The sequence below is a fragment of the Sphaerodactylus townsendi genome, linkage group LG02 (assembly GCF_021028975.2).
Source record: "Sphaerodactylus townsendi isolate TG3544 linkage group LG02, MPM_Stown_v2.3, whole genome shotgun sequence".
Lineage (NCBI taxonomy): Eukaryota > Metazoa > Chordata > Lepidosauria > Squamata > Sphaerodactylidae > Sphaerodactylus > Sphaerodactylus townsendi.
In genome coordinates, this window is record NC_059426.1 from 113,510,731 (window position 1) to 113,522,757 (window position 12,027).

At 43.8% G+C, this 12,027-nt stretch overlaps 1 protein-coding gene across 2 annotated transcripts in view; it reads right to left on the bottom strand.

Moving 5' to 3' along the window:
- TP53I11 (tumor protein p53 inducible protein 11) overlaps window positions 1–5,634 on the bottom strand; it is a 68,699-nt gene extending 63,065 nt beyond the window's left edge. For both annotated transcript variants that reach the window (XM_048483714.1, XM_048483713.1), the window contains exon 1: window positions 5,387–5,634. The gene's annotated coding sequence lies outside the window, so the exon portion shown is untranslated. The remainder of the gene's footprint in view (window positions 1–5,386) is intronic.
- Between the last annotated feature and the right edge of the window lie 6,393 nt (window positions 5,635–12,027).

Below are 12,027 nucleotides of genomic sequence, written 5' to 3' on the forward strand. Positions count from 1 at the left end.
AACTGTGCCCAGTGCGCATTCTATAGTTTCCACCCCCCATGGCCCCCCCAGGGTGCCCCTTCCTCCCTTCCCACACTTACCTTAGTTCCTTTCCTTTTTCAGAACTTTTTCAGGCTGCAAAAGGCCTGTTCTCAGTAAAAACAGCCTGATGGGAACTATACTTCTCAGGAGACCTTGTGAGCCCCAAGGTGTCCTGGGAACTGTAGTTCCTCAGGCCATTTTTACTGTGAACAGGTCTTTTGCAGCCTGAAAAAGTTCTGAAAAAGGAACGGAACTAAGGTGGAAGAGGTGAGGGGTGCTGCAGGAGGGTACCATTGGGGGGCGGGGAAAGGGGGAGGGGCCTGGGGACATTTTTTCACTTCCCCAGGCATGCGCCCGGTGCACAGCGCACCCCCCAACCCTTGTAGCTCCGCCATTGCAGTACACTATCCAAAGCAGTCATTTGCTCCAGAGTAACTGATCTCTGCAGTAGAGAGATCAGTTGGAATTCTTGATCTTGAGGACCGACCTGGAAGTTACCAAACCTAGTTTTTCCTCAACTTTCACAAGAAGCTTGTGAATTGAGCTTAAGAATCAAGAAAAACCAAAGAGCAGCTTACAGTTGATAGAAAATAGGTTTCCTGGAAATTTCATTTTGTGCCTCTGACAACATTTTTGTCTAGTATGTACAATGGGAGGAGATTATGCAAGAAACAGAAGCTTCAGAAGGGGACTGATCAATAAAATCTGTAGCACATTAGATTTGAAGGGATGTTGCAATGTGTTGTTATCTTTGAGATTTGAAGAATCTTGCAACCCTACACATACAGATGTTCCACTTTTTTTCCACATCACACAGAAAATAAGGAAGACAACATGGATTTCTTTTCAGAAAAACGCACTAAAAGATATCATTTGCAATGCTTGGAAGAATGTTTAAGAGGAAATGTGCCGAAATCAGGGATTTGGTTATCGCAGACCAACTTCCTGTTGATTTTATGGTACAGGCTAGATTCTAATGCTTTGAAGGCATTTATTTCCTCTTAAAAGTGGAGTAGCACTCATATCCAAAACACAGTTCTAATCCTTATGCTTGGTGTTCAAGATCTGAAGTGGTCTAATTAGCGTGAACCCACATGCAGGAAGTATTTTCTAGGAGACTGCTTCCAAAGTTTCACATGTACATTCTGGCAAGACACTCACATGTCCAGCTCGCATCAGTCACCCAGAAGTTCATACAACCAGAAAACATGGGAGCAAATCAATCAATAGGAGGGGCACAGACCACAGAAGTGTAGCTTCAAGGAGGCAGGGTGCGCGCAATGCACCGGGCACGCACCCCTGTGGGGGTGTGGCGAGTGCATTCCTCCATGGTGGAGGCATTCTAGGGCAGGATGAAGGACACACCGGTGCACCTGGCTCATTTTCCCCTTGCTACACCTCTGACAGACCATAAGGGGGGAAACAATACATTCTTCTAGTTAAGATGCCATAACTTCCAAAACTGTTTCCTAGTGGTGGTGGGGGAGGGGGTTAGCAAGAGACTCCGATGGAACCCAGCTCCTTTCTCCGTAGCATCATGAAAGCAATTTCACTGTTCCATAGATGTGTCTTAAGGCAGAAAGACAGAAGATATATTTTTAAACAAATCGAAATAAAAAATACCTCCTGAGTAAAATATGTATAGTGCTCACAGAGCCCAAAGAATGATACTTAAGCAAATGGTGCATACCAGTGTGTAATGGTTACAATTAGTGGATTCAGATTTGGAGAACTGGGTTCAATTCCCCGCCTCTTCACATGTAGCCTTCTGAGAAACCTTGGGTTAGTCTCAGTGCTCTCAGAACTCTCTTCAGCGCATGTGGAGGCAGGCAACGGCAAACTTCCTCCAAATATCTCTTCCTTTGAAAACCCTATGGGATTGCCATAGGTCAGCTGTGACTTGACAGCACTTTCCACCACCATATACCATTTCAAACTGTAGGTGAGGAATCCCAATGTTGAATGCTAACTCAGGATGAGAACTTGTATGTAAAAAATTAGTACATCTGACAAAAGATTCTACTCCAGCTCCTGTTAGGTTACATGTTCCTCACAGGATTTGGTGAGGGCAGGAGAGGGAGAGAGGCTGAAGTGGTAGATATAGCCCTTCCTATCCTTTCATTCTGCTACATATATAGACCAAACCTTATTCATAATTCCCCACTACCATCTCATCCAGCATCCAGGCTGCTGCTGCGTTCTTCTTTTCTCTGTACAAGTTCTCTGTAGCACAGCCTTTCTGCTTTTTTCTTTGCAGCCCTCCCATCCTAGCCAGTCTCCTTTATTTTCCTGCCTCCTCTATATATTTGCCTGTAATCCTATCTCATGCTTTTTCCGCATAACCAAGTGTGCTGTGTGGTTCTGTCCCTAATATTGCATTTTCTTACTCTTCTCGTTAATGACTAGGACCCAGTAGCGTAGCGCCTGTGTGGGGGCGTGGCAGGGGGCGTGCGGGGACACAGGACGCAGGCATGCCCTGAGCCAGCTCCTTGCTCTGCCCCTGCTAGGACCATTTTATCCATTTAGCATTTCAGCCCAACCATATGGGCTGCTATGACAGGTGCAGAAGAAACACAGTGTAATGACATCACAATTTAGGGTAAGTGATCCTAGTCATTAGATGGGGGAGGGGGATTTGACAATCATGTCCCTGCAGTGACACCAATTTCCCCTCTCATTTGTTACAAAGCTTTCATTTTCCTCTCCTTAATTTCTGCCCTTCAGCCATCATCTTCTGCTGCCACCTGCGACCTCTCCGTTTATCAGTTCCATAGCACTAGCTGAACCAATCTAATGCTAGTAGCACACAGTGTCTCCCATGCAAGCTCATGCAAAGTAAAACTGTTCTCCTTGCTTATCTCTTTTATCCATTGCTTGACATAATTTTTCACAGCATAGGGCCTGTGAAAGAGGCTTTGGTTACTATGCAAAGCGACCACACCAAATTAAAGCCAAGCCAAATAATAACCAGAGTCTGCAGTAAAACTGATCCTGCAATACTGCAAATAGAGAACACATTCCAATTGTTCACTGGATGAATTCCAAAGCAAACAGGTGAACTGAAACCTTGTTCCTGTTCTAAAATGGCAATGCCATGGAAAGCACCACAGACATAACTGTCAGATATGTGCACTCAGATTGTGTCAGTTTTCACCCACAAAAATGTTGTTGATACAAAGTTGAGGTATAAGAGTTGTGCTGATCTGGTATCATATGACCATTAAATTGGATTGGTTTGGATGCTGGCTCTAGTCTATAACAGTTATAGTCTCATGCAACATTACTTATACATTTATTATATGCTCTGCTCCTGAAAGAATTCACTAGCATAGTTCTCAACTTTCTGTTTGGTTATATTGGAACAGAAAGTTATCAACTTCGAGGATTTCCAAGACAGCTCAACCATTTCCTTTTTCTCCTGGGTTGCTCTACTTGCTGGTTTCATTGTATAATCTATATAACCACTTTTGCTCAAATTGCTAAGAGCACTTCTCATCCACTTTAGTATCATTACTACAAACAGAAGAGGTTTTCAAACAAGGATATGTCTAGCCAATGCAAGGTTGGCATTTGCATTCCAGAAATAAGGGATACAAAAGGCAAACATTTTAATGTTGTTTGTGAAGACTCCTGGAAATTTTGCAGGGATACGCCTCACTTTTGCATTTTATATACTCATTTTAATGTATGAGAATTGTTTTATCCCACTCTTGTTCCAAAGGAGCACAGAATAGTGTACATGCTTAACCCTTAATGTATCCTTGCAATAGTTCTGTGGGAACAAATAAACTGGAAAAGAATTATTAGAGAGGCTCCTAGCAGTTTCAGAGCAGGTATTTGAAAGTGGGTCTCACCAAACACCCTAACTGCTGAATCATACCATCTTTCACTACACTAAACATTTTTAAAGTGCTGAAAGCACATCATGCACATGACCTCAGCAATCCCTGCAATACCCCTATGAGGTAGACTGGCACAATCATCAACATTGCAAGTGACAACAGGGCAAAATGAGCCCAAGAGGTTTAATCTAAGCCTACCCAACAAATCTGCAGCAAATTCCAGATCTTATCTACTTCCACAGTTGCATCTGATAATGGGAGCAAATCTACGGATCTACTTCCATGTTCACCAGCATGCCACACTTGATGCCTCATATTTTCTGACCACCACTGTGGCTTGGAAACTGAAGAGTTAAAGGGATTCTCCACCCACTGGATGAACTTACAAAGGGGGAGATTCATTATCAGATGCAGAGAAGCACAGAGAGAATCCCCCTGGCAGAGGATGGAGACAACAAAAGCCATGCTTGCCTCTCAGCTCAGAGCCTTGGACCCAAAGGAGAGAGCATCCTTTCCCTCACTCTCCTTTAAGGAGAGAGAACAAAAAAAATCCATTTTGCATTAACACAAAGCTCCTCATGAGAGAAGAGTCTAGTGCTCTTCTCCTGAGAAGCACAAATGAAGGCAACAGTTCAGCCAGCAAATATACTGAATTCAAATTTGGGAGATGGGGGATTTCCCTTCTCTTTGAGGCTCTTCCTTAACCCTCAGTGTGCGCCGGGCGGCATTCTGTTCTGCGCACCGTTGCGCCAATGAAAGAGGAAACAGAAACAAAGGAATCCCCCTCCCCCCTATTTCAAGCAGCTGCACACCCAGGGATGCCCCTGTCTGCTAGGCAGACTTCCATTCAGCATACAGCAAAGGTTGAATACAACATATAGTCAGCAACAAGCTTATACATTTTGTGTTTGCTACCCTTTGGGATGTCCCCAGGCGATTTGTGCTTGTGTAAAGAATCATCCCTGCCTTCTCTATTGTACTTTCCCCCTGTGAGCAATTCATGCAGCATTTTCCAACCCAGCCCACAAGGATTTTTTAAACAGACGCATCAAGAAATATTTGTAGTTACAAGATTCCTCAGAGCACCCCACCTACTTTTTACCTATAAACAGGAAGCGGTTTTCCCTTGCCATGTTAATCTCGGGGACAGATTTGTGATTCACTTTATTACTCCAGAGCCAGCACTAGTCAGGGGAATTGGCAGGAAAAAAGAGGAATGCCGATAAATGTACAAAAAGATAATCCCAATCCTGATGCTGACCAAGAAATCAGCCCCAATGATTGCAAGCGGGTTTATCTCCGAGCGAGCCAGTTTAGGATCAAATCGCCAATTACAGCAGCGCTTCCTAAACTCAAGATCTGCTGGGGGGCAAAGAGCATCATGACCCCTCGTGACTCTGGAACCTCCTAAAGTTGTTTGGGCAAGGGCTACCGCCCCTAGAGAGACAACGAAGACCTCTTTAACTGACAGGAACAGCTGAAAGTAGCCAGAGAGAAAAGTACACGCGCCAAAATGCACTTACAATCTTAGAGCATGTTCCACCTGGGAATGCTGCCCGAACAAAGCGCCTCGCTCCACGTAGCCCACCAGCCGAAAGCCACTTTTCACATCCTGGGGGTCCGTGGAAGACGACCAGCCGAAGATCAGCGCCTGGTCCGACACGCGCTTGCCATAAAAGAAAGACCTCCGCCTCGGCTCCGCCTCCTTATTACCATACCAAATCAATCACACATCGCGGAGCAAAGCAGAAAACCCGCGGCTTTCTTCTTGTTGCTCGCCCACACGCCGGGCGAATTAGCGTGAGAGCGACATCTGCAGGAGCCGAGGGAGGCGGGCGGGCGAGCGAGCGGACGGTGCGCGGAAATCTGATTTACCGTAACTTTTAGGCCACACAACGCGCTTGCCTCCTCCCCGTTCTCGCCCCCTCACTCGCTTAATCCAGGTGTCTCCCATCCAGCTGGGTGATCAATTGTGCGGGCTGAATGGAAACGTCGATCAGAAGCTATTCCTTGGCTTAAATGTTATCCTTGTGCAGGAGACCTGTTCCTTGTATCCATAGTTCATTTATCTGGTAAAACATTTGGACACATTTAAAGAAATAAATGCATGAAAAGGGCCCCAACTGGAAGCATTACTAATTATATTTCCAGTAAGCAGTTTTCCCCCCAAATGTCAGGCAGGCTGCTTTGCCATCCGGCTGCAAGATGAATTATTGAAAACAGCTTTTTTACACCTGCAATAGATTCACTAAATGTACTAAATGGTTCACAAAGTTACTTGGATAAATTGTAATAGACTGTAGTCTACACTATAGTGTTTAGCTTATTGAAACTAGGAACCTACTATCTAATTTTTTCTTTATTTAATGTGTCATGTTAATACTTATGTTATGCTTTGGTTCTGATTTCAGATTTCTGATTGGTTCTATAACCCTAATCCTATTGTGTTGTTTATTGAATGTCCTATCACTTGATTGTTTTGACCCACTCTGTGTAATCTGCTTTGAGCCTAAGTGAGAAAGGCAGGCAATAGGTAGGTAGGTAGGTAGGTAGGTAGGTAGGTAGGTAGGTAGGTAGGTAGGTAGGTAGGTAGGTAGGTAGGTAGGTAGGTAGGTAGGTATGAAGAAATGACCTCCCTGTTAAACCTTCCCATTCATGGTGTCTACATGCCTTGGCACGTTTTGTCTATAAAGTTTCTGCCTGCTGTGTACCTGTTAAAGATACAAACCCCCAGTCTGCTGAGTTTTATATACTGAGTTTTATATCAGTTTTATATACTGACAGCCCATCCTGCGCCAGGGCCTGCTTCAGGGCCAAAGCATTTTGAAAGTTCACGTGGTATGTCTGGGTGAGGATCTGTCCAGGTTGTCTATCTGTAGAAGAGCAAATTCCAGTCAGGAAAAACACCTTAGAGACCGCCATTGTCAGGTATAGGCTTTCAGAGTCAATGCTCCCTTTGCCAAACTCGAGAACTTGACAATCTTGCTGGCCTGTAAGGTGCTACTGGACTCAAAAATCTAGCTGTTCCACTGCAGACCAACATGAAACTATCTGTAAAAGTGAAATTATTACCCTCTGAAACTATCTGTAAAAGTGAATTGAAGTATTTACACATAGTAGCTCAATGCAATGAAGCTGAGAGAAACTGCACTGGCATAATGCCCATTGGGCAAGGTGGGCAGCTGCCCAGGGCATCACCTTGTGGGGGGCATCAAAATGCTGGGTTCGTTTTTGGGTATTTTAGTGGTTTTCCAATTTGGCCTGCAGGGGGCGCAGTTTTTAGGCTAGTGGCACCAAAATTTCAGCATATCATCAGGAGACTGTCCTTATGCTACCCCCCAAGTTTGGTTAGGTTTGGTTCAGGGAGTCCAAAGTTATGGACTCCCAAAGGGGGTGCCCCTATCCCCCATTGTTTCCAATGGGAACTAATAGGAGATGGGGGCTACAGTTTTGAGGGTCCATAACTTTGGCCCCCCCTGAACCAAACTGCACCAAACTTGGGGGGTATCATTAGGGCAGTCTCCTGATGAGACCCTGAAAGTTTTGAGACTGTGCTTCAGAAATGTGCCCCCCTCAGCCTGCAACCCCCATTGACAGCAATGCAGAAAACTCAATGCAGAACAAAGATTCTTGGGCAAATTTCTAGGATGTTCCTGCAGGGGGTGCATTTTTGGATGTATCGGCACCAAAATTTCAGGGTATCATCTGGAGATGATGGCACCCCCCAAGTTTGGTGCAGTTTAGTTCAGGGGGGCCAAAGTTATGGACCCTCAAAACTGTAGCCCCCATCTCCTATTAGCTCCCATTGGAAACAATGGGGGATGGGGCACCCCCTTTGGGAGTCCATAACTATGGACTCCTTGAACCAATCCTCACCAAACTTGTGGGGTAGCATAAGGACAGTCTCCTGATGATATGCTGAAATTTTGGTGCTGATATATCTAAAAATGCACCCCCTGCAGGCATCAATGTCCTGGTGCAAAAAAAATTGGTCGTGGTGGAGTGGCTGCCGGGGGGGGGGTGGGGGGCATCCAACTCAGGTTTTGCCCAGGGCTACAGTTTGCCCAGGGCTGCCTCGTTACGCCCCTGAGAAACTGACTTGCCTTAAGAATGCAATAGCAAATCCATGAGTACAAATTTGCTGTGCCTATTTAGCTCTACTAACTGGAGCACAGATCATAATATTAATGCACAAAGGCATCTTCTTAGCAGTACAGACTCCCACCTATAGTCAGTGCACAAGTTTGTTTAAACTGTACTCTAGTTTTTGTGGCTGCAGTAGGGCATAATCCAGGTTAGAAATTCACCATTTAGTGCCTGTAACATATATACAGCTCAAGTGAATGCTTCTACTTAGCATGTCGATAGCATTCTTAAGAGCCCAGGGCTTTTTACATTAATTATCTCAGGAACTGTTACAGCAATACTGTACAGCTGGTATTATTTGCCCCATATTACACAAAGCTAGATGATTATGAATTGTCTCAGAGCGCTCACTAGGACATTCACAGCTGGGGTTCCTGGAACACAACTGACATGCTTACTAGCCACTGTGCTCTGCCAGTGGATTGAGGTCACAGCTCAGGAAGAATAGATTTGAACAGGGAGACCTCACTGTATGTCCCTCCAATACCTACCTGCTAAACTATAGCTGCTTTCAGGGAACTGGACTCCATTGTTCATATAAATGTCCTGAAAAGATTCTTTCTTGATATTACTCACTTGAGCAAAGGTTAAAAAATTTGTGTGGATTTTTAATTATGCCAGATGTCAGCCAGAGTGAAATAAGGTGAATTTAGATTAATGCCAAGCTTTTTTAATCCCAGAAGAGCTCATACAGTCTCTAGAGGAGAAGGTAACCCATTGTTTTTTCCCTAGCCATTAAATTAACATGAAAATGAATTTATGACATGCTTCAGGTTAGGGAATCTGATAAGCAAGTAGTGAACAAAGAAATGCATTTAAATCATTCATATGAAGAATATATTACTCAAAACAAATAGTAAGTGAACTCAAGAACACAACCACCATCTTTTCCAAATGAAGTTAATTAAAAAGACAAATTGACTTGCTGGGGCTGAACAGTTCTCTTTATCAAATGTGCCCATGTGGCAGGGAAAAGAGCCCACCAGAGGCCAACCCCTGTCACACAATAACATAGCTTCCAGTGTTGTGCTCTCAATAACGTGGAGCTAAAGCAGCATCATAAGGGAGACAACAGAACAGAACTGTTATTCCATGACCAGGCTGTGGAATTGTGTACATTAATTCCCAATAGCACAATGCTTTAAAAGTCAATAGAATAAGTCAACTAACTATATTTTCAAAAATTAAAAAAAAATCTGAACATAGTGTTGCAAATTATTTAAAACCTAGGCTATTTTTTCACGGTGAAATTGTACCGATGTTAGCATGGGGAATATCCCAGTTCAGCCTGGAATTCTTCACGGTCCTCGAAACTGCACTGGGTCTGCCGCTGCATTGCACCACCATGTTCCCTTTTCCCTGCAGCTTTCAAAACCCATGAAATTTGAGGTTCTTTTAAAATGCCCCAGTGTGACTCCGCTTGCCTCTGTGTGTTTCCACTGCCGTGAAAACACCATGGCAGTGGAACCAGGGCCATTTTCCCCACCTCACCACTCTGGCCTGCCCCACCAATCAGCAGGCTCTGGGTGTTTAACAGAATCGGTGCCCTGAACACACACCTCTGTCTAAAATCCGTGTGCGTTTGAGAGGATCAGCACCCTGCACACACACCTCTCTGTCTAAAACCTTTGTGCATTTGAGAAGATCAGCACCTTGCACACATACCCCTCTGTCTAAAATTCATGTGTGTTTGAGAGAATAGGTGCCCTCCGCCCCCCCCTAACCCCATCGAAAATCCATGTGCCTTTGAGAGGATGAGCGCCCTCCACCACCCTTCCCCTCCCAATCTAAAATCCACAGTTTCTCCCTTAGTGTTTTTCCCCCACTGCAATGAAAGCCACGTCTCTTATCAACATGGAAGGAGATTTGGGTTCAGAGTCATTTAAAACTGAACTAGTGAAAGTGAGTGGGGGAATGGGGGGAGATCAGCCAATCAGAACATGAGAAATGGAGGTTGTCCGCATATGCGCCGAACAGATTGCAGAAGAGCTCGTGGTGCAAATGGAAAAGCCCTGGGCTCACACAGAAACAGCTGGGGCATCACACCAGCCCTGCCTTGACTCCCAGGAAGAACCAGGGAACTGTGCAGAATCAGAAACAGGGGAAAAAATGCTGCGGCACGTAAGATCCCGGATCTACCGTGGGGCATTTTTTTACCGTGCCCTAGTAGAGTTTTAGAAACTGTGGATCCATTCCTAAGAACATTTTCCTGGGCGTAAACCATTCTCAATAAAATACAAATCTGCTTAGGCTTACTCCCACTTAAATATAATTCCAAGTACAGAAAAAAAAATACTATGTTGATTTGAAAAGCATTGGGATCTTTAGAATATTTCTGTTACTTTTAGATTATTTTGTGCCCTAATGATCACAGTTCAAAATTGTTAGGGATTAATTCCATATTACTTTTGAAGACAAATGACTGCAGATCCTCCAGTATCCCTCTCCAATTAAAAACAAAACTTGGCCCAAGGACAAATTTCAGAAGAATAATAATGTTTAGGCTATACAAAGAACCTTGTAACCTAACCCTGCAATGTGTTAGTCTAAAGTGCCCCCATTCCCCCACACAGGGCATTCAGAGGTCCTCTGATAACCATTTGGAATCTCTCCAAGGAGATATTGTAGAAAATAAAAACCGATCCACTGTCTGGGAAAAAGTCCTGTCCCTTTAATGGAGCCGTAATGCATAGTAACCAGCAGCTGAAGCAAGGAGATAAATAATATCACCTGGAAAATAACAACCTATTAAGCCTCTGTTAAAGGGACATGACAGTCCCCCCCACCCACCCACCCCCACACACACTTTTTCTAAGTGATAGCTCTTGGGATAGGTTTAGTTCTCAGCAATGGAGGAAGGAATCCCTTAAGCCCTTACATCAGTGACAGAATCATTGTGTTGCAGCTTCCACACAGGAGAACATAATATTATTCTGCTAGCAAAATGCTGGAGACAAACTCTCTCACAAACTCACAAAAACAAATGGTAACACCCTCAGTTTGATTATGTACACACACACGCGCACACACACACAATTTAGTGAATGCTGACTTAAGATTTCAAAAGGCTCAGTTAGAAATGTCAGAAAACTGACATTTACTTGGAAACGTGGAAGGTAAAATTAAAATCTTAAGAAAATCCAAATATCATGCTCATTTCCATTATTTATCAGTAAAGAATATTTACAGTGTTCCAAGATATGAAAATCTAAAATAAGCCTCTTTACACTACCATTTCTGACATTTTCTTCTCAGCCTCCTCTTAAGAATTACCAGAATGTATCACTTTTCTTCATCAGAGTTTTATCATTCACTATAACATAAAAACACATTTTAAATTTTATTTATTACAGAGTGCTTGAATTATGAGGGGAAAAAATACAATGAAATTTGCAAGCCCCCCACTGTCAACGTTGGCTTCTCCCTCATCTTCATAAAACACATTCCCCGTTTTGTTCCTAAAAATTGCCAGCCATACAAATTATTCAAGTAATTCTGGGGTCATTGTGAGTCAGGCTTTTAGGGCTGCCAACTACATGGAGGGAAATTCCTGGGGAGAGTGGCATTCGGGCTGGACAGGGTTTTGGCAGGAGCCTCAGTGGGGTATATTGCCATTCAGCCCACTCTCCAAAGGAGCCATTTTCTCCAGGAAAACTTTTATGTAGTCTGGAGATTAGCTGTAATTGTGGGACATCTCCAAGCCTCATCTGGAGGTTAACAACCCTAGGGAAAAGCATAATGATTGGAAAAGTGGTAGCAAATTCCATTCTTTCTTCTGTTCAGGCTACAAACTATACAAGTCCAACAATGTTTTAGTCTTAAATGAACTGAAACGAGAGAGCTCAGTCAATGCACTCCCCACATTTTGGCAAAATAACAGTCACAGGTACCTCACCTTATTTTGAACTGGAACCTCTCTTCCTACCACACCCTGTTTTCCTGAAGGAAATTTGCAGAATTTGGTTCATTTTTTAATTCTCTATTCTGGGTCTTCTCAAAGCCAAAAGACCAACTAGGC